The sequence below is a fragment of the Phyllobates terribilis genome, unplaced genomic scaffold (assembly GCF_046119375.1).
Source record: "Phyllobates terribilis strain yellow unplaced genomic scaffold, ASM4611937v1 Scaffold_4__5_contigs__length_816908805, whole genome shotgun sequence".
NCBI lineage: Eukaryota > Metazoa > Chordata > Amphibia > Anura > Dendrobatidae > Phyllobates > Phyllobates terribilis.
In genome coordinates, this window is record NW_027362764.1 from 786078099 (window position 1) to 786103029 (window position 24931).

Sequence of the window (24931 nt, forward strand, 5' to 3'; positions counted from 1 at the left end):
TTGCAAGGGGTTAAGCAGCAAGGGATGGGTTTTGTGAACGACCATAGAGCGGGTGGGAGGTAGTTCACAATATCTCCACCCCAGGGTGTGTCCTGGGGTTTAAATAGACGGCCTGCTGAGGCATTCAGTGTTCGGTAGGTGTGGAGAGGCTAACTCCAGATAGGAGATGTTTGTGTTGAGCTGACCTGAACCGTGTTGATAAACTCTGAGAAGGCGAATCCGCGCTACTACAAAGACTGTGCTTTGTGTGACCAGTTTGTTTTGCTTGTTTTCCTGTTTATTTTTTACTTCGCCATGGTTTATGATCCCTGTATAATAAACCAGAGAGGAATTTAAAGAGACAGTGTTCTCCATGTACCGCTGAGTAAGCCGATCTACCACAAGGAATAACAAAGCATTAACTCTTAGCTACAAAGTTTCAATAGCAGAAAGTTACATGATAACCGATTGCTCCCTGAATCTACTATATGCATTTAATTCCTTGAAGTGCTGTGTTCAGGGCTATTAATAAAAGACATAAAACATTGTATCCCGCACACTTACTTAAATGAGTGTTGTTAAAGAACTAAGATGATGCATTATTTATACTTAGGAAATATAAAATAAACATAAAGCAATTTGCTCCTAGGCCAAGTCGGCCCAATAAATAGACAAGCGCATTTTACGGCCATTAGGCAACATAGTAAAATAAGGCGAAGTAAATAAATTCTCTCTGTTGGTATTGATTAAATGAAAGAAGGGACACAAAGAATTTGAGGAACAAAACTATTAATGTCAGACATTGTTAACGGCATTCATTAAGTTTATATATGAGGCAGCAGAGAGCAAGACAGGAGGAGGTAGCCGGAAAGTGCGATACCAGACAAGACTGATATTAGCATCAAAGATGCGGTAAAGAGCTTGGAAATATAGCGTTATACAGATATTGTGCTCATGTAAAAAAATATAACTACTATTATACTGCCCCCTATGTACAAGAATATAACTGCTATAATACTGCCCCCTATGTACAAGAATATAACTACTATAATACTGCCCCTAAGTACAAGAATATAACTACTATAATACTGCCCCTATGTACAAGAATATAACTACTATAATACTGCCCCCTATGTACAAGAATATAACTACTATAATACTGCCCCCTATGTACAAGAATATAACTACTATAATACTGCCCCCTATGTGCAAGAATATAACTACTATAATACTGCCCCCTATGTACAAGAATATAACTACTATAATACTGCCCCCTATGTACAAGAATATAACTACTATAATACTGCCCCCTATGTACAAGAATATAACTACTATAATACTGCTCCTATGTACAAGAATATAACTACTATAACACTGCCCCTATGTACAAGAATATAACTACTATAATACTGCTCTATGTACAAGAATATAACTACTATAATACTGCCCCCTATGTACAAGAATATAACTAATAAAATACTGCCCCTATGTACAAGAATATAACTACTATAATACTGTCCCCTTTGTACAAGAATATAACTACTATAATACCGCCCCCTATGTACAAGAATATAACTAATAAAATACTGCTCCTATGTACAAGAATATAACTACTATAATACTGCCCCTATGTACAAGAATATAACTAATAAAATACTGCTCCTATGTACAAGAATATAACTACTATAATACCGCTCCCTATGTACAAGAATATAACTACTATAATACTGCCCCCTATGTACAAGAATATAACTGCTATAATACTGCTCCCTATATACACGAATATAACCACTATAATACTGCTCCTATGTACAAGAATATAACTACTATAATACTGCTCCCTATATACAAGAATATAACTACTATAATACTGCTCCTATGTACAAGAATATAACTACAATAATACTGCCCCCTATGTACAAGAATATAACTGCTATAATACTGCTCCCTATATACAAGAATATAACTACTATAATACTGCCCCTATGTACAAGAATATAACTGCTATAATACTGCTCCTATGTACAAGAATATAACTACTATAATACTGCTCCTATGTACAAGAATATAACTACTATAATACTGCCCCTATGTACAAGAATATCACTACTATAATACTGCCCCCTATGTAGAAGAATATAACTACTATAATACTGCCCCCTATGTACAAGAATATAACTACTATAATACTGCCCCTATGTACAAGAATATAACTACTATAATACTGCCCCCTATGTACAAGAATATAACTAATAAAATACTGCCCCTATGTACAAGAATATAACTAATAAAATACTGCCCCTATGTACAAGAATATAACTACTATAATACTGCCCCCTATGTACAAGAATATAACTACTATATTACCGCCCCTATGTACAAGAATATAACTGCTATAATACTGCTCCCTATGTACAAGAATATAACTACTAGAATACTGCTCCCTATATACAAGAATATAACTACTATAATACTGCTCCCTATATACAAGAATATAACTACTATAATACTGCCCCCTATGTACAAGAATATAACTACTATAATACTGCTCCCTATATACAAGAATATAACTACTATAATACTGCTCCTATGTACAAGAATATAACTACAATAATACTGCCCCCTATGTACAAGAATATAACTGCTGTAATACTGCTCCCTATATACAAGAATATAACTACTATAATACTGCCCCCTATGTACAAGAATATAACTGCTATAATACTGCTCCTATGTACAAGAATATAACTACTATAATACTGCTCCTATGTACAAGAATATAACTACTATAATAACTCTAACCATGGCATACAAAGCCATCCACAACCTGTCTCCCCCATACATCTGTGACCTAGTCTCCCGGTACTTACCTGCACGCAACCTCCGATCCTCACAAGATCTCCTGCTCTACTCTCCTCTTATCTCCTCCTCCCACACTCGTATACAAGATTTCTCCCGTGCTTCCCCCCTACTCTGGAACTCTCTACCCCAACATATCAGACTCTCGCCGACCGTGGAAACCTTCAAAAGGAACCTGAAGACCCACCTCTTCCGACAAGCCTACAACCTGCAGTAAACACCACTGCACGACCAGCTCTACCCTCACCTACTGTATCCTCACCCATCCCTCGTAGACTGTGAGCCCTCGCGGGCAGGGTCCTCGCTCCTCCTGTACCAGTCGCTGACTCGTTTTGTTAAGATTATGTAAATGCTTTTGTTATGTATATCCCTATCACATGTAAAGCGCCATGGAATAAATGGCGCTATAATAATAAATAATAATAATAATAATAATACTGCCCCTATGTACAAGAATATCACTACTATAATACTGCCCCCTATGTAGAAGAATATAACTACTATAATACTGCCCCCATGTACAAGAATATAACTACTATAATACTGCCCCTATGTACAAGAATATAACTACTATAATACTGCCCCTATGTACAAGAATATAACTGCTATAATACTGCTCCCTATATACAAGAATATAACTACTATAATACTGCTCCTATGTACAAGAATATAACTACTATAATACTGCTCCTATGTACAAGAATATAACTACAATAATACTGCCCCCTATGTAAAAGAATATAACTGCTATAATACTGCTCCCTATATACAAGAATATAACTACTATAATACTGCCCCTATGTACAAGAATATAACTACTATAATACTGCTCCTATGTACAAGAATATAACTACTATAATACTGCCCCTATGTACAAGAATATAACTACTATAATACTGCCCCTATGTACAAGAATATAACTACTATAATACTGCCCCTATGTACAAGCATATAACTACTATACTACTGCCCCTATGTACAAGAATATAACTACTATAATACTGCCCCCTATGTACAAGAATATAACTAATAAAATACTGCCCCTATGTACAAGAATATAACTACTATAATACTGCCCCCTATGTACAAGAATATAACTACTATAATACCGCCCCCTATGTACAAGAATATAACTAATAAAATACTGCTCCTATGTACAAGAATATAACTACTATAATACTGCCCCCTATGTACAAGAATATAACTAATAAAATACTGCTCCTATGTACAAGAATATAACTACTATAAGGCTGTGTGCCCACGTAGCGTTTTTCAAGCGTATATGCTGCGGAATTTCCGCAGCGTAAACGCTTGAAAAACGCATGTAGATCCGCACCCCATGGTCCCCAATGGCATTCCGCAATGTCAATGCCCATGCTGCGGATTTTTCCGCAGCGTATATGCTGCAGTCAAAAATCCGCAGCATGTTCATTAATTTTGCGGAAGCGCCGCGGAATCAATGTGCGGATGGTACCCAAGTCTGGAGGAGAGGAGACTCTCCTCCAGACCTGGGTACCAAAGAACCTGTAAAAAAAAGAATAAAATAAAGTTTATACTTATCTTCTGATGTTTTCCCTCCGTCGCGCTGTTGTCTGAAGGACCTGCCACGTCATTGAGTCATGTGACCCACCACATGACTCAATGACGTCACCGCAGGTCCTGCACACAGCAGCGTGAGCCGCTCAAGCCTCCGGACGGGGCAGAGAATGCATCAGAAGGTGAGTATAAAGTTTATTTTTTTATTTTTTACCATTCTGAACAAGTTGTCAAGCACTTTTCCAAGTGATGCTTGGAGAAGTGCTTGATAACCCGCATGCGGAAATGCATGCAAAGACGCCTCACAAACGCTTCTACCTGGCGGGAAAACCGCATGTAATATCCGCATGCGATTTTCCCGCCAGGGAGAAGCGTAAAAAATATGCTTCAGGTCCGCAACGTGGGCACATAGCCTAATACTGCCCCCTATGTACAAGAAAATAACTACTATAATACTGCCTGCTATGTACAAGAATATAACTACTATAATACTGCTCCTATGTACAAGAATATAACTACTATAATACTGCCCCTATGTACAAGAATATAACTACTATAATACTGCCCTATGTACAAGAATATAACTACTATAATACTGCCCCCTATGTGCAAGAATATAACTAATAAAATACTGCTCCTATATACAAGAATATAACTACTATAATACTGCCCCCTATGTACAAGAATATAACTAATAAAATACTGCTCCTATGTACAAGAATATAACTACTATAATACCGCCCCCTATGTACAAGAATATAACTACTATAATACTGCCCCCTATGTACAAGAATATAACTGCTATAATACTGCTCCCTATATACAAGAATATAACTACTATGATACTGCTCCCATGTACAAGAATATAACTACTATAATACTGCTCCCTATATACAAGAATATAACTACTATAATACTGCTCCTATGTACAAGAATATAACTACTATAATACTGCCCCCTATGTACAAGAATATAACTGCTATAATACTGCTTCCTATATACAAGAATATAACTACTATAATACTGCCCCTATGTACAAGAATATAACTACTATAATACTGTTCCTATGTACAAGATTATAACTACTATAATACTGCCCCCTATGTACAAGAATATAACTACTATAATACTGCCCCTATGTACAAGAATATATCTACTATAATACTGCCCCTATGTACAAGTATATATCTACTATAATACTGCCCCTATGTACAAGAATATAACTACTATAATACTGCCCCCTATGTACAAGAATATAACTAATAAAATACTGCCCCTATGTACAAGATTATAACTACTATAATACTGCCCCCTATGTACAAGAATATAACTACTATAATACTGCCCCTATGTACAAGAATATATCTACTATAATACTGCCCCTATGTACAAGTATATATCTACTATAATACTGCCCCTATGTACAAGAATATAACTACTATAATACTGCCCCCTATGTACAAGAATATAACTAATAAAATACTGCCCCTATGTACAAGAATATAACTACTATAATACTGCTCCCTATGTACAAGAATATAACTGCTATATTACCGCCCCTATGTACAAGAATATAACTGCTATAATACTGCTCCCTATGTACAAGAATATAACTACTATAATACTGCTCCCTATATACAAGAATATAACTACTATAATACTGCTCCCTATATACAAGAATATAACTACTATAATACTGCCCCTATGTACAAGAATATAACTACTATAATACTGTCCCCTTTGTACAAGAATATAACTACTATAATACCGCCCCCTATGTACAAGAATATAACTAATAAAATACTGCTCCTATGTACAAGAATATAACTACTATAATACTGCCCCTATGTACAAGAATATAACTACTATAATACTGCACCCTATGTACAAGAATATAACTACTATAATACCGCTCCCTATGTACAAGAATATAACTACTATAATACTGCCCCCTATGTACAAGAATATAACTGCTATAATACTGCTCCCTATATACACGAATATAACCACTATAATACTGCTCCTATGTACAAGAATATAACTACTATAATACCGCTCCCTATGTACAAGAATATAACTACTATAATACTGCCCCCTATGTACAAGAATATAACTGCTATAATACTGCTCCCTATATACACGAATATAACCACTATAATACTGCTCCTATGTACAAGAATATAACTACTATAATACTGCTCCCTATATACAAGAATATAACTACTATAATACTGCTCCTATGTACAAGAATATAACTACAATAATACTGCCCCCTATGTACAAGAATATAACTGCTATAATACTGCTCCCTATATACAAGAATATAACTACTATGCAGCGCTGGCGTCCCTGCCCTCTGCTAGGCAGGGACGCTGCTCCCCTCACCGCTCTGCTGTCAGCGCGCGCTCCGTCCCGGCGTCCTCTCCCCGCTCTGCTGTCAGCGCGCGCTCCGTCCCGGCGTCCTCCTCCTGCTCTGCTGTCAGCGCGCGCTCCGTCCCGGCGTCCTCCTCCTGCTCTGCTCTCAGCGCGCGCTCCTTCCCGGCCCCTGTGCTTAGGGCGCGCGCGCTTCCCTCCTCTTAAAGGGGCCGCGCGCGCCGCCCTAAAGAGTCCCCGGCCAATGGCCGGAGGACTTCATCATATATAAGGCACCTCCTCCAAAATGGAGGTGCCCGAGCAATGTTGTTTGCACCTGTGTCTCACCTGTGCTTCAGCCCTCAGGTCCCGTTGCCAGTTACCTGCCAGTTACCTGCCAGTTACCTGCCTGATTCCTGCCTGATTCCTGCCTGAATACTTGTTACCTGTCTGCCAGTCTGAGGTCCGACGGTCTGCCTTACTACTCCTGTCAGTCTGTCTAAGGACCAGCCTGCCCGCTCACCTGGGAGCGCATATCAGCTACCTGCCTGCTTGCCTGAGGTCCGACGGTCTGCCTTACTACTCCGGTCAGTCTGTCTATGGACCAGCTTGCCCGCTCACCTGGGAGCGCTTCTCCGTTACCTGCCTGCTTGCCAGTCCGGAGGCTCCGTTGTCACGTGCTGTGACCACCAGCTATCTCAGAGACTCTTGCCCGCTCACCTGGGAGCGCATCTCCGTTACCTGCCTGCTTGCCAGCCCGGAGGCCCCGTTGTCACTTGCGGTGACCACCAGCTATTCCAGAGACTCTTGCCCGCTCACCTGGGAGCGCTTCTCCGTTACCTGCCTGCCTGCCAGCCCGGAGGCTCCGCCGTCACGTGCCGTGACCACCTGCTATTCCAGAGACTCTCGCCTGCTCACCTGGGAGCACCCATCTACCATCTGCCTGCTAGCCTACCCGGAGGCTCTGCCATCACAGGTCGTACCCACCCCTTACCCAGAGACTGCCCTGATCACTTGCCGTATCTCCCTGTCCGTTCACCCAGAGACTGCCCTGATCACTTGCCGTATCTCCCTGTCCGTTCACCCAGAGACTGCCCTGATCACTTGCCGTATCTCCCTGTCCGTTCATCCAGAGACTGCCACCCGCTCCCTTACAAGGGCCGCCCCCTTGTATAGTAGCTCAGAGGTTCCGCCTCCCGGACCCGTTACAGTTTGCTCGGGCCATGGAACCCGGTGGCACCCAAGCTCCCTCGCTCTCGGACCTCTGTCTTGAACTGTCCCGTCTGAAGTCCCAACAGGAGGCCATCCTGGGTCATCTGCGGAATGTTAATACTCGCCTGAACACCCTGTCTGATCCTGCAACTACGGCCAGTACAATGGTATCCTTTTCCGGACCCCGGCTCTCTGCACCTCCTCGCTTCGGAGGCGACTCCGTCCTGGCTCGGGGCTTCATAAATCAGTGCACCCTGCATTTTGAACTATTGTCCCACCAGTTTAACTCCGACCGAGCCAAAATTGCATTCATCATGTCCCATCTCACCGGGGAGGCTCTGGCCTGGCTAAATCCTCTGTGGGAGAGAGGAGACCCCCTGGTGTCCGACTTGCCTGCCTTTCTCACGGCTTTCCGGAAAGCCTTCGACGAACCCGGACGGAGGACCTCATCCGCATCATCTCTGCTACGCCTCCGTCAGGGAAGCCTCACCGTGGGTCAATATGCCATACGGTTCCGCACCCTTGCCTCGGAGCTGGCCTGGGATAACGAAGCTCTGGTATCCGTCTTCTGGGAGGGTCTGTCCAGCCGTATTAAAGATGAACTTGCTGGTCGGGACATTCCTACCACTCTCGATGACCTAATAACTCTTGCCACCCGGATTGACCTACGATTCCAGGAACGTGCCAAAGAGGTCACCCGTGAAAAGGGGCTTCCACGTCTGGGTCCTACTTTTCTGAAACCCGTCACTCCTTCCGTTTCTCCCCAGGTACACTCTCCTGAGCCTATGCAGGTCGACCAGACCAAGATGGTCAAATCCCGTCAGGACTTTCGCCGTGCCGAGGGGAGCTGCTTCTACTGTGGCAGTAAGGAGCATCGGATCCGTGCCTGCCCGGAGAGGTCGGGAGAACGCCTGTGTCTAGGTTCGCTCAGAGGACTTGATCTAGCCAAAAATAAATCCTCTCCATCCCTGCTGCTGTCTGTCTCAATCATCTGCGGGGAGAATCGTTATTCCGAACTAGCCCAACTTGACTCTGGAGCAGCCGGAAATCTTATTTCACTGTCCCTGGTGGAGAAATACCGCATCCCCACCAAACCTCTGGCTGTACCCTTGTCTGTTGTTGCCGTGGATGGGGGCCTCTTATCTCGCCCCATCCAATTCATCACCGAATCCATTACTCTGCAAGTGGGTATGCTGCATTCAGAGAGTATCTCCCTTCACGTTCTGCCTGGACTCTCTCACGCCCTCTTGCTAGGTCTGCCTTGGCTCCAGAGACATGCACCCGTGCTTGACTGGCAAACCGGAGAAGTCCTTCGCTGGGGACAAGACTGTCATAAAACCTGTCTGGTTCCCGTCCATTCCGTCCGTCCCTCTCCTATCCCAGCTAATCTACCTGGACTTCCGATTCCTTATTGGTCTTGTGCTGATGTCTTTGATATGGAGGAGGCAGAGACATTACCACCTCGTAGACCATGTGACTGCCCCATCGATCCCGCCAGAGTAATGCAGGTGGCCTCCGTGAGTCTAAATTGTCTCCCTCCCGGTAAGACGTTCGTATCGGTACCTGATCGGGAGAGGATCCTACACTGGGGTCATTCGTCTAAACTAGCTGGCCACGCCGGTCAGAAAAAGACCCTCCAGCTTATTACCCGGCACTACTGGTGGCCTAACCTGCACAAGGATGTTATGGACTTTGTTTCTGCCTGTGTGTCCTGTGCCCGCAACAAGGTTCCGAGACACTTGTCGGCCGGCCGCCTTCTTCCTCTGCCAGCACCTGCTGCCCCCTGGCAGCATATAGCGATGGACTTCGTAACTGATCTGCCCGTCTCTGCCGGTTGTACGGTCATTTGGGTGGTCGCTGACCGCTTTTCCAAGATGGCTCACTTCATTCCCCTGCCAGGTCTTCCGTCTGCACCCGAGCTGGCCAGAGTCTTTATCCGCCACATCTTCCGTCTTCATGGCCTGCCCCGTCACATCGTGTCGGATCGAGGAGTACAGTTCACTTCTCGTTTCTGGAGAGCCACTTGTAAATTGCTAGACGTCACTCTGGACTTCTCCTCCGCTTACCACCCACAGTCTAATGGTCAAGTGGAGCGGATCAATCAGAACCTGACCAGTTACCTCCGGCACTTCGTTAATGCTCACCATTCTGACTGGGTGGATCTCCTGCCAAGGGCCGAATTCTCGTACAACAATCACAAGAGCGAGTCTTCCTCCATATGGGAGAGTACCCGGTCCGCACTCCTTCTGTCATCCGAGCGTATGAAAAGGCACGCTGACAAAGGACGTCTGGATCCTCCTCAATTCCGTCCTGGGGATAAAGTCTGGCTCTCGTCCAAATATGTCCGGCTCAAGATCCCTTCCTATAAGTTGGGGCCTCGGTTCATCGGCCCACTGGAGGTTATCAGTCAGATCAACCCGGTGGCCTATAAATTGAAACTCCCGGCCAACTTACGGATCCCTAACTCCTTCCATGTATCTCTCCTCAAACCTGTGGTACTTCACTCTTTTTCTAAGTCTACAGGTACGCCTCTTGCTCCGGTTTCTGCTGAGGACGAGTTTGAGGTAGAGAACATTCTTGCCACCAAAAGGGTAAGAGGAAAGACCTTTTTCTTGGTAGATTGGAGGGGGTTTGGTCCAGAGGAGAGAACGTGGGAGCCCCGGGAGAATATCCATGCCCCTCTCATCCTAGCTAAATTTCTGTCTGGCCTAAAAAAGGGGGGGCCTAAAGGGGGGGGTACTGTAGCGCTGGCGTCCCTGCCCTCTGCTAGGCAGGGACGCTGCTCCCCTCACCGCTCTGCTGTCAGCGCGCGCTCCGTCCCGGCGTCCTCTCCCCGCTCTGCTGTCAGCGCGCGCTCCGTCCCGGCGTCCTCCTCCTGCTCTGCTGTCAGCGCGCGCTCCGTCCCGGCGTCCTCCTCCTGCTCTGCTCTCAGCGCGCGCTCCTTCCCGGCCCCTGTGCTTAGGGCGCGCGCGCTTCCCTCCTCTTAAAGGGGCCGCGCGCGCCGCCCTAAAGAGTCCCCGGCCAATGGCCGGAGGACTTCATCATATATAAGGCACCTCCTCCAAAATGGAGGTGCCCGAGCAATGTTGTTTGCACCTGTGTCTCACCTGTGCTTCAGCCCTCAGGTCCCGTTGCCAGTTACCTGCCAGTTACCTGCCAGTTACCTGCCTGATTCCTGCCTGAATACTTGTTACCTGTCTGCCAGTCTGAGGTCCGACGGTCTGCCTTACTACTCCTGTCAGTCTGTCTAAGGACCAGCCTGCCCGCTCACCTGGGAGCGCATATCAGCTACCTGCCTGCTTGCCTGAGGTCCGACGGTCTGCCTTACTACTCCGGTCAGTCTGTCTATGGACCAGCTTGCCCGCTCACCTGGGAGCGCTTCTCCGTTACCTGCCTGCTTGCCAGTCCGGAGGCTCCGTTGTCACGTGCTGTGACCACCAGCTATCTCAGAGACTCTTGCCCGCTCACCTGGGAGCGCATCTCCGTTACCTGCCTGCTTGCCAGCCCGGAGGCCCCGTTGTCACTTGCGGTGACCACCAGCTATTCCAGAGACTCTTGCCCGCTCACCTGGGAGCGCTTCTCCGTTACCTGCCTGCCTGCCAGCCCGGAGGCTCCGCCGTCACGTGCCGTGACCACCTGCTATTCCAGAGACTCTCGCCTGCTCACCTGGGAGCACCCATCTACCATCTGCCTGCTAGCCTACCCGGAGGCTCTGCCATCACAGGTCGTACCTACCCCTTACCCAGAGACTGCCCTGATCACTTGCCGTATCTCCCTGTCCGTTCACCCAGAGACTGCCCTGATCACTTGCCGTATCTCCCTGTCCGTTCACCCAGAGACTGCCCTGATCACTTGCCGTATCTCCCTGTCCGTTCATCCAGAGACTGCCACCCGCTCCCTTACAAGGGCCGCCCCCTTGTATAGTAGCTCAGAGGTTCCGCCTCCCGGACCCGTTACATACTATAATACTGCCCCTATGTACAAGAATATAACTGCTATAATACTGCTCCTATGTACAAGAATATAACTACTATAATACTGCTCCTATGTACAAGAATATAACTACTATAATACTGCCCCTATGTACAAGAATATCACTACTATAATACTGCCCCCTATGTAGAAGAATATAACTACTATAATACTGCCCCCTATGTACAAGAATATAACTACTATAATACTGCCCCTATGTACAAGAATATAACTACTATAATACTGCCCCCTATGTACAAGAATATAACTAATAAAATACTGCCCCTATGTACAAGAATATAACTACTATAATACTGCCCCCTATGTACAAGAATATAACTACTATATTACCGCCCCTATGTACAAGAATATAACTGCTATAATACTGCTCCCTATGTACAAGAATATAACTACTAGAATACTGCTCCCTATATACAAGAATATAACTACTATAATACTGCTCCCTATATACAAGAATATAACTACTATAATACTGCCCCCTATGTACAAGAATATAACTACTATAATACTGCTCCCTATATACAAGAATATAACTACTATAATACTGCTCCTATGTACAAGAATATAACTACAATAATACTGCCCCCTATGTACAAGAATATAACTGCTGTAATACTGCTCCCTATATACAAGAATATAACTACTATAATACTGCCCCCTATGTACAAGAATATAACTGCTATAATACTGCTCCTATGTACAAGAATATAACTACTATAATACTGCTCCTATGTACAAGAATATAACTACTATAATACTGCCCCTATGTACAAGAATATCACTACTATAATACTGCCCCCTATGTAGAAGAATATAACTACTATAATACTGCCCCCATGTACAAGAATATAACTACTATAATACTGCCCCTATGTACAAGAATATAACTACTATAATACTGCCCCTATGTACAAGAATATAACTGCTATAATACTGCTCCCTATATACAAGAATATAACTACTATAATACTGCTCCTATGTACAAGAATATAACTACTATAATACTGCTCCTATGTACAAGAATATAACTACAATAATACTGCCCCCTATGTAAAAGAATATAACTGCTATAATACTGCTCCCTATATACAAGAATATAACTACTATAATACTGCCCCTATGTACAAGAATATAACTACTATAATACTGCTCCTATGTACAAGAATATAACTACTATAATACTGCCCCTATGTACAAGAATATAACTACTATAATACTGCCCCCTAAGTAGAATAATATAACTACTATAATACTGCCCCCTATGTACAAGAATATAACTACTATAATACTGCCCCTATGTACAAGAATATAACTACTATAATACTGCCCCTATGTACAAGCATATAACTACTATACTACTGCCCCTATGTACAAGAATATAACTACTATAATACTGCCCCCTATGTACAAGAATATAACTAATAAAATACTGCCCCTATGTACAAGAATATAACTACTATAATACTGCCCCCTATGTACAAGAATATAACTACTATAATACCGCCCCCTATGTACAAGAATATAACTACTATAATACCGCCCCCTATGTACAAGAATATAACTAATAAAATACTGCTCCTATGTACAAGAATATAACTACTATAATACTGCCCCCTATGTACAAGAATATAACTAATAAAATACTGCTCCTATGTACAAGAATATAACTACTATAAGGCTGTGTGCCCACGTAGCGTTTTTCAAGCGTATATGCTGCGGAATTTCCGCAGCGTAAACGCTTGAAAAACGCATGTAGATCCGCACCCCATGGTCCCCAATGGCATTCCGCAATGTCAATGCCCATGCTGCGGATTTTTCCGCAGCGTATATGCTGCAGTCAAAAATCCGCAGCATGTTCATTAATTTTGCGGAAGCGCCGCGGAATCAATGTGCGGATGGTACCCAAGTCTGGAGGAGAGGAGACTCTCCTCCAGACCTGGGTACCAAAGAACCTGTAAAAAAAAGAATAAAATAAAGTTTATACTTATCTTCTGATGTTTTCCCTCCGTCGCGCTGTTGTCTGAAGGACCTGCCACGTCATTGAGTCATGTGACCCACCACATGACTCAATGACGTCACCGCAGGTCCTGCACACAGCAGCGTGAGCCGCTCAAGCCTCCGGACGGGGCAGAGAATGCATCAGAAGGTGAGTATAAAGTTTATTTTTTTATTTTTTACCATTCTGAACAAGTTGTCAAGCACTTTTCCAAGTGATGCTTGGAGAAGTGCTTGATAACCCGCATGCGGAAATGCATGCAAAGACGCCTCACAAACGCTTCTACCTGGCGGGAAAACCGCATGTAATATCCGCATGCGATTTTCCCGCCAGGGAGAAGCGTAAAAAATATGCTTCAGGTCCGCAACGTGGGCACATAGCCTAATACTGCCCCCTATGTACAAGAAAATAACTACTATAATACTGCCTGCTATGTACAAGAATATAACTACTATAATACTGCCTGCTATGTACAAGAATATAACTACTATAATACTGCTCCTATGTACAAGAATATAACTACTATAATACTGCCCCTATGTACAAGAATATAACTACTATAATACTGCCCTATGTACAAGAATATAACTACTATAATACTGCCCCCTATGTGCAAGAATATAACTAATAAAATACTGCCCCTATGTACAAGAATATAACTACTATAATACTGCCCCCTATGTACAAGAATATAACTACTATAATACCGCCCCCTATGTACAAGAATATAACTAATAAAATACTGTTCCTATATACAAGAATATAACTACTATAATACTGCCCCCTATGTACAAGAATATAACTAATAAAATACTGCTCCTATGTACAAGAATATAACTACTATAATACCGCCCCCTATGTACAAGAATATAACTACTATAATACTGCCCCCTATGTACAAGAATATAACTGCTATAATACTGCTCCCTATATACAAGAATATAACTACTATGATACTGCTCCCATGTACAAGAATATAACTACTATAATACTGCTCCCTATATACAAGAATATAACTACTATAATACTGCTCCTATGTACAAGAATATAACTACTATAATACTGCCCCCTATGTACAAGAATATAACTGCTATAATACTGCTTCCTATATACAAGAATATAACTACTATAATACTGCCCCTATGTACAAGAATATAACTACTATAATACTGTTCCTATGTACAAGATTATAACTACTATAATACTGCCCCCTATGTACAAGAATATAACTACTATAATACTGCCCCTATGTACAAGAATATATCTACTATAATACTGCCCCTATGTACAAGTATATATCTACTATAATACTGCCCCTATGTACAAGAATATAACTACTATAATACTGCCCCCTATGTACAAGAATATAACTAATAAAATACTGCCCCTATGTACAAGATTATAACTACTATAATACTGCCCCCTATGTACAAGAATATAACTACTATAATACTGCCCCTATGTACAAGAATATATCTACTATAATACTGCCCCTATGTACAAGTATATATCTACTATAATACTGCCCCTATGTACAAGAATATAACTACTATAATACTGCCCCCTATGTACAAGAATATAACTAATAAAATACTGCCCCTATGTACAAGAATATAACTACTATAATACTGCTCCCTATGTACAAGAATATAACTGCTATATTACCGCCCCTATGTACAAGAATATAACTGCTATAATACTGCTCCCTATGTACAAGAATATAACTACTATAATACTGCTCCCTATATACAAGAATATAACTACTATAATACTGCTCCCTATATACAAGAATATAACTACTATAATACTGCCCCTATGTACAAGAATATAACTACTATAATACTGCTCCCTATATACAAGAATATAACTACTATAATACTGCTCCCTATATACAAGAATATAACTACTATAATACTGCCCCCTATGTACAAGAATATAACTACTATAATACTGCTCCCTATATACAAGAATATAACTGTAGCATCGGCGTCTCTGCCTCTTGTTAGGCAGAGACGCCGTCCCTCTCACCTTCCTGTTCAGCGCGCGGCGTCCTCCTGCGCTCCGTCCCTCGCGCTCCTTCCCGGGCACTGTGCTTAGGGCGCGCGCGCGCTCCCCCTCTCTTAAAGGGGCCGCGCGCGTCGTCCTAAGGGGTCCCCGGCCAATTGCCGGAGGACTTCCCATATATAAGGCACCTCCTCCAAAATGGAGGTGCCCGAGGAAAGTTGTTTGCACTGTGTCTCACCTGTGCTTCAGCCCTCTGGTTCCGCTGCTAGCCTGACTCCTCGTCCTGCCTGCCAGCCTCTTACTTGCCTTGTCTGTTTGACCACTCACCTGGGAGCGTCCACCAGTTACCTGCCTGTTACCTGCCGCGTCAGTCTGACCGCTTACCTGGGAGCGTCCACCATTTACCTGCCTGTTACCTGCCGCGTCTGTCTGACCGCTCACCTGGGAGCGTTCTCCAGTTACCTGCCAGTTACCCGCCTCATCTGTCTGCCCGCTCACCTGGGAGCACCTGCCTGTTTCCTGCCAGCCTGCCTGGAGACCCTGCCGTCACTTGTTGTGACCATCTTCCTGGTAAAACCTATAGACTGCTACCTGCCCTGCTTTCTCGAACTGTGTCCACCTGCCAGCTACCAGAGACTTCCGCCATACCGGTCAGTCCCAGCCATCTGACCCGTGGGAGCCACGTGCTCTCTTACAAGGTCGTCCCCAGAGTAGCACCTGGTCCCTCAGCCCGGATCCTCCCTGGTCACGGTGTCGTTTGCTGCCGTACGACCAGGGTCGGTTCGGGTGGATACTTAGTCACGCCCCTCTGGGTCCCTCCTTGCACCTCGGCACAGAGGTTCCACCACCCAGCCCCGTAACAGTTTGCTCGGGCCGTGGAACCCGGTGGCACCCAAGCTGACTCGCTCTCTGACCTATACCAGGAAGTCTCCCATCAGAGATCCCAGCAGGAGTCCATCCTGAACCACCTGCGGAATGTCCACTCCTGCCTGGACTCACTGACTTCTCCACCAGCAACCACCGCTAGTTGCACGACTCGCACCCCGGCAGCGCCGCTGCCCATCAATACCATGGCATCCAGCTCCGGACCCCGGCTTTCTGCACCTCCTCGCTTCGGAGGCGACCCCGCTCAAGCTCGGGGCTTCATAAACCAGTGCACCCTGCACTTTGAACTCTTGGCACATCACTTTACCACCGACCGGGCCAAAGTGGCTTTCATCATGTCCCATCTCACTGGAGAGGCACTGGCTTCGCTAAATCCCCTGTGGGAGAGAGGGGATCCCCTAGTATCCAACTTGTCAGCTTTCCTCACTGCTTTCCAGAAAGTCTTTGATGAACCGGGACGAAAGACCTCGTCAGCCTCCTCTCTGCTACGTCTCCGCCAAGGGAGTCTCACCGTAGGCCAATATGCCATACGATTCCGAACCCTCGCTTCTGAACTTGCCTGGGATAACGAGGCCCTGCTGTCCGTCTTCTGGGAGGGTCTTTCCGGTCGGATTAAAGATGAACTTGCCGGTCGGGACATCCCTACCACCCTGGACGACTTAGTGGCACTTGCTACCCAGATTGACATCCGGTTCCAGGAACGTACCAAGGAAACCACCTGCGAGAGAAAGTTTCCCCGCCTTGCTCCTAACTACCAGAGACCTTCTCTTCTTCATTCACTCCCCGGGCGCATTCACCCGAGCCCATGCAGGTCGACCAGACCAAGTTGGTCAAATCCCGCCAGGAGTAACGCCGGGCCGAGGGGAGCTGTTTCTATTGTGGCAGCAAGGAGCACCTGATCCGCTCCTGCCCAGAGAGGCCGGGAAACGCCGGTGTCTAGGATCGCTCGGAGAGGTCGTCCTAGACAAAAGTAAGTCCTCTCCCTCCCTGACTTTGTCTGTCTCTCTCTCCTGGGGAGAGGATCGGCACTTGAAAACGCTCACCTGGACTCTGGATCGGCTGGGAACCTCATCTCCCAGTCCTTAGTAGAGAGGTACCGTATTCCCACCAAGCCTCTCCCTGAACCTTTGTCAGTTCCCTCCGTGGATGGTAAACTCCTTCCAGTACTCATCCTGCTCGTCACTGAACCCTTAACTCTGCAGGTGGGAATGCTGCACTCTGAGAAGATCTCCTTCCATGTGCTATCCGGACTCTCTCACTCCCTGTTGCTAGGTCTACCTTGGCTCCAGACACATGAACCCATATTGAACTGGCGATCCGGCGAAGTACTCCGGTGGGGTCCAGACTGCCATAGGACCTGCTTGGTTCCGGTCCGCCCAGCTCGCCCTCCCCCTACTCCAGCTAATCTTCCTGGTCTCCCGGCTCCATACTGGCCCTATGCGGAAGTCTTCGGTAAAAAGGAAGCAGAGACGTTGCCACCCCATAGGCCATATGACTGCCCGATCGACCTGGTACCTGGCGCCACTCCTCCCCGTGGGCGTATCTACCCGTTGTCTGCGGCCGAAACCCAGGCCATGTCTGAATACATTGAGGAGAATCTGGCTAGGGGATTTATCCGAAAATCTACCTCCCCGGCTGGAGCCGGATACTTCTTTGTCAAAAAGAAAGACGGCTCGCTACGTCCCTGTATAGACTACAGAGGACTCAATCTAATCACTATAAAAACAAATACCCCCTGCCGCTCATCTCCGAATTGTTTGACCATCTCAAGGGCGCCAGGATCTTCTCCAAGCTGGATCTACGAGGGGCATATAACTTGGTCCGTATCCGTCAAGGAGACGAATGGAAGACAGCATTCAATACCCGGGACGGTCACTATGAGTACCTTGTGATGCCCTTTGGTCTCTGTAATGCCCCCGCTGTCTTTCAAGAGCTGGTCAACGACATCTTCCGTGACCTCCTGTACTCCTGCGTAGTGGTTTACCTGGACGATATCTTGGTCTTCTCTCCGGATCTCCCCACACACCGGAGGGATGTTCATCAGGTCCTGCTTAGGCTCCGGCAGAACCACCTTTATGCCAAATATGAGAAGTGCCTCTTCGACCAGACCTCCCTTCCATTCTTGGGCTATGTTATCTCCAAGACAGGTCTACAAATGGATCCGGAGAAGCTCTCTTCTGTTCTAAAATGGCCCCGTCCAGAGGGTTTGAAGGCGATACAGCGATTCCTGGGCTTCGCTAATTACTATCGTCTTTCCTCCCACACTTCTCGTCCCGGACTGCTCCCATATCTGCGCTTACCCGTAAGGGGGCAAATCCCAAGGTATGGTCGCCTGAAGCCGAGGAGGCCTTCCTTTCCTTAAAGAGAGCCTTCGCCTCTGCCCCTGTCCTGCATCGTCCGGACTATAATAAACAATTCTACCTGGAGGTTGATGCCTCCTCCTCCGGAGCCGGAGCGGTACTCACCCAAAAATCTTCTACCGGGAGAATGGTAACCTGCGGCTTCTTCTCCAAAATCTTCTCCTCGTCTGAGCGCAACTACTCCATAGGAGACCGTGAATTGCTAGCCATCAAATTGGCACTGGAGGAGTGGTGCTATCTGCTAGAAGGGGCTCTCTACCCGGTAATCATCTACACGGATCACAAAAACCTGGCATATCTCCAAAATGCCAGAGACTCAATCCTCGCCAGGCTCGGTGGTCGTTGTTTTTTGCCCGCTTCGACTTCATTCTTCATTTCCGCCCGGCGGACAAGAACGTCAAAGCTGATGCCTTGTCCCAGTCCTTCCTGTCCTCCGATCAAGAGGAGGAGCCTACGCACATCATTGACTCCTCCAAGGTGATGAATGTGGCCCCCTTGGATCTGACTCGTCTTCCACCCGGTAAGACGTTTGTAGCAGTATTAGATCGGGAGAGGGTTCTTCGCTGGGGACATTCTTCTAAACTAGCTGGCCATGCTGGCCAAAAGAAGACCTTCCAGCTCATTTTCCGGCATTACTGGTGGCCTACCCTGCGTAAGGACGTTGTAGACTTCGTCGCGGCCTGTTCATCCTGTGCCCGTAACAAAGTCCCCAAACATCTACCAGCTGGCCATCTCTTGCCCCTGCCCATACCTGCTGCTCCATGGCAGCACATTGCTATGGACTTTATCACAGATCTTCCTGTTTCTGCCGGTTGTACAGTCATTTGGGTGGTCGCTGACCGCTTTTCTAAAATGGCCCACTTCATTCCCCTGCCTGGTCTCCCATCTGCACCCGAGCTGGTTAAAGACTAAATCCACCATATCTTCCGTCTCCATGGCCTACCCCTCCACATCGTGTCGGATCATGGGGTTCAGTTCACCTCACGCTTCTGGAGAGCCACATGTAAGCTGCTAGACGTTACCCTGGATTTCTCCTCCGCTTACCACCCACAGTCCAATGGTCAAGTGGAGCGAATCAATCAGATCCTGACCAGCTACCTCCGGCACTTCGTTAATGCCCACCATTCGGATTGGGTGCATCTCCTACCATGGGCCGAGTTCTCTTATAATAACCATGAGAGCGAATCCTCTTCCCAATCCCCGTTCTTTATTGTCTATGGCCAGTACCCCCGGATTCCAATTCCTGTCTCCGCTTCTGTGGACAACCCTGCCACAGAGTCTCTTGTCAGCGCGTTTTCTACTATTTGGGAGAGTACCAGGTCCGCTCTTCTTCTGTCCTCCGAGCGGATGAAGAGATATGCTGATAAGAGACGTCTGGATCCACCTCAATTCCGTCCAGGGGACAAGGTTTGGCTCTCTTCCAAATATGTGCGGCTCAAAGTACCCTCCTACAAGTTGGGCCCTCGGTTCATCGGACCCTTCGAAGTCCTCAGGCAAATTAACCCAGTGGCCTACAAATTAAAACTCCCGGCCACCCTACGCATTCCCAACTCCTTCCACGTATCCCTCAAACCCGTTGTCCTTAACACTTTTTCCGACAATCCAGGTACTCCTCCTACTCCGGTTTCTGCTGAGGACGTCTTTGAAGTGGAGAGTATCCTGGCCACCAAGAGGGTAAGAGGGAGAACCTTTTTTCTGGTGGATTGGAAGGGGTTTGGTCCTGAGGAAAGAACTTGGGAACCCAGGGAGAACATCGGTAGCACCCAGGGGATGGAGACTACTCGGCGCCCGGACCTTAATGTCTGGCCTTGGGGGATGTCGCGGTGGTCGGCTCCCGGGCCCGTACCCTGGGGTCTCTCTTAAAAAAAAGGGGTTAAATGGAAAATGAAAGTTCGTGACGCCACCTGTGGTGTCTGGTGAGGACCACCAGCGCTGCGGCAGTCCACTGAGGCCGGTGTTACGGCAGCTATGATGGGGTAGCTCCCCACAGGTGGAGCTAGGCCTCAGGGCAGCGGTGTTCGGTAAGGTGCACTATATGGCGGTGACCCAGCCGGGTCCAAGGAAAAATGGGAGACACACTCACGTTTGGCTTCAGTACCTTTTTACTGGTGGAGTTGCGGTACCGCCCGGAGCACTGTAGGGTGAGGGGTGCACTGCAGGTCTCTCCCCAGTGAGCAGGTATAGGGCCTCCTGTATCCTTGTCGCTTGTGTAGTTTATGGCCTGTCTGAAACTAGGCCTAACTTAGTCCTTGTGTTGCGCCGGCTGACCTGGTGTTAGGGCCTTTTGCTGAAGAGCACGCTCCTGGTATGGCGGAGCCTCCGTGCCTCCTGGTCCTGTTACGTGTCAGCTCCTGGGCTATCCTGAGACCTGAAGTCTTCCAGGAAAGATCCGGTTGTTTTCCACAGAGGGTATACTGCTCTGCAGACTCGGAGCCGGTGTCCGGTATATTTCTGGGGTGAGCTTATGAAGCTCCTCGGTCCCCGATGCTACTGTTCCACTAGCCTTCGGCCTACTCTGGGCCCTCACTAGGCTATACACACTGGCAGTAAGCTGGCTGCCTCTTCTGCCGCTCTTTAGAGCGTCAGCAACGCTCCTAGCTGTCTCTCTCTGAGCTGCTTGCAGCTGACTCCAAACAACTCCTCTCAGCAGAAACCTGCTGAGTCACTAACCTTCTGTGTCTCAGCAGAGACTCCTGACTGGACTCACTCCTTAGACAACTGACTGAACTTCCTCTCTTCCTGCCTCCACCCTCCTTTATATATTCACTAAAGGGCTCCCTCTGGTGGTTCTGAGGTAGGGTGGAGGTGTGTGTATGCTCTGAGGGCCTCTTGTGGAGAAAACCTGAAATGCACCCCCCTTTGGTCTGTGACTCCATGCACAGCAGGGCGTCACACATCAACGCTCCGCTTCTCCTTGAGAAATATCTCTCTGGCCTAAAAAAGGGGGGGCACTGTAGCATCAGCGTCTCTGCCTCCTGCTAGGCAGAGACGCCGTCCCTCTCACCTTCCTGTTCAGCGCGCGGCGTCCTCCTGCGCTCCGTCCCTCGCTGCTGCCGGCGCGCGCTCCTTCCCGGGCACTGTGCTTAGGGCGCGCGCGCACGTGCTCCCCTCTCTTAAAGGGGCCGCGCGCTTCGTCCTAAGGGGTCCCCGGCCAATTGCCGGAGGACTTCCCATATATAAGGCACCTCCTCCAAAATGGAGGTGCCCGAGCAAAGTTGTTTGCACTGTGTCTCACCTGTGCTTCAGCCCTCAGGTTCCGCTGCTAGCCTGACTCCTCGTCCTGCCTGCCAGCTTGTTACTTGCCTTGTCTGTTTGACCGCTCACCTGGGAGCGTCCACCAGTTACCTGCCTGTTACCTGCCGCGTCAGTCTGACCGCTCACCTGGGAGCGTCCACCAGTTACCTGCCTGTTACCTGCCGTGTCTGTCTGACCGCTCACCTGGGAGCGTCCACCAGTTACCTGCCGCGTCAGTCTGACCGCTCACCTGGGAGCGTACACCAGTTACCTGCCTGTTACCTGCCGCGTCTGTCTGACCGCTCACCTGGGAGCGTCCACCAGTTACCTGACTGTTACCTGCCTCTTCTGTCAGACCGCTCACCTGGGAGCGTTCTCCAGTTACCTGCCTGTTACCTGCCTCGTCTGTCTGCCCGCTCACCTGGGAGCACCCACCAGTTACCTGCCAGTTACCCGCCTCGTCTGTCTGCCCGCTCACCTGGGAGCACCTGCCTGTTTCCTGCCAGCCTGCCAGGAGACCCTGCCGTCACTTGTTGTGACCATCTTCCTGGTAAAACCTATAGACTGCTACCTGCCCTGCTATCTCGAACTGTGTCCACCTGCCAGCTACCAGAGACTTCCGCCATACCGGTCAGTCCCAGCCGTCTGACCCGTGGGAGCCACGTGCTCTCTTACAAGGTCGTCCACAGAGTAGCACCTGGTCCCTCAGCCCGGATCCTCCCTGGTCACGGTGTCGTTTGCTGCCGTACGACCAGGGTCGGTTCGGGTGGATACTTAGTCACGCCCCTCTGGGTCCCTCCTTGCACCTCGGCACAGAGGTTCCACCACCCGGCCCCGTAACAATAACTACTATAATACTGCCCCCTGTGTACAAGAATATAACTACTATAATACTGCCCCCTATGTACAAGAATATAACTACTATAATACTGCCCCTATGTACAATAATATAACTACTATAATACTGCCCTATGTACAAGAATATAACTACTATAATACTGCCCCCTATGTACAAGAATATAACTAATAAAATACTGCCCCTATGTACAAGAATATAACTACTATACTACCGCCCCCTATGTACAAGAATATAACTAATAAAATACTGCTCCTATGTACAAGAATATAACTACTATAATACCGCCCCCTATGTACAAGAATATAACTACTATAATACTGCCCCCTATGTACAAGAATATAACTACTATAATACTGCTCCCTACATACAAGAATATAACTACTATAATACTGCTCCTATGTACAAGAATATAACTACTATAATACTGCTCCCTATATACAAGAATATAACTACTATAATACTGCTCCCTATATACAAGAATATAACTACTATAATACTACTCCTATGTACAAGAATATAAATACTATAATACTGCTCCCTATATACAAGAAAATAACTACTATAATACTGCTCCCTATATACAAGAATATAACTACTATAATACTGCCCCTATGTACAAGAATATAACTACTATAATACTGCTCCCTATATACAAGAATATAACTACTATAATACTGCTCCCTATATATAAGAATATAACTACTATAATACTGCCCCCTATGTACAAGAATATAACTACTATAATACTGCCCCTATGTACAAGAATATAACTACTATAATACTGCCCCCTATGTACAAGAATATAACTACTATAATACTGCCCCCTATGTACAAGAATATAACTACTATAATACTGCTCCTATGTACAAGAATATAAATACTACAATACTGCCCCCTATGTACAAGATTATCACTACTATAATACTGCCCCCTATGTACAAGAATATAACTACTAAAATACTGCCCCTAAGTACAAGAATATAACTACTATAATACTGCCCCCTATGTACAAGAATATAACTGCTATAATACTGCTCCCTATGTACAAGTATATAAGTACTATAATACTGACCCCTATGTACAAGAATATAATTACTATAATACTGCCCCTATGTACAAGAATATAACTACTATAATACTGTCCCTATGTACAATAATATAACTACTATAATACTGCTCCCTATATACAAGAATATAACTACTATAATACTGCTCCCTATATACAAGAATATAACTACTATAATACTGCCCCCTATGTACAAGAATATAACTACTATAATACTGCTCCTATGTACAAGAATATAACTACTATAATACTGCCCCTATGTACAAGAATATAACTACTATAATACTGCTCCCTATATACAAGAATATAACTACTATAATACTGCCCCTTATGTACAAGAATATAACTACTATAATACTGCCCCTATGTACAAGAATATAACTACTATAATACTGCCCCCTATGTACAAGAATATAACTACTATAATACTGCCCCCTATGTACAAGAATATAACTACTATAATACTGCTCTTATGTACAAGAATATAACTACTATAATACTGCCCCCTATGTACAAGAATATAACTACTATAATACTGTTCCTATGTACAAGAATATAACTACTATAATACTGCCCCCTATGTACAAGAATATAAC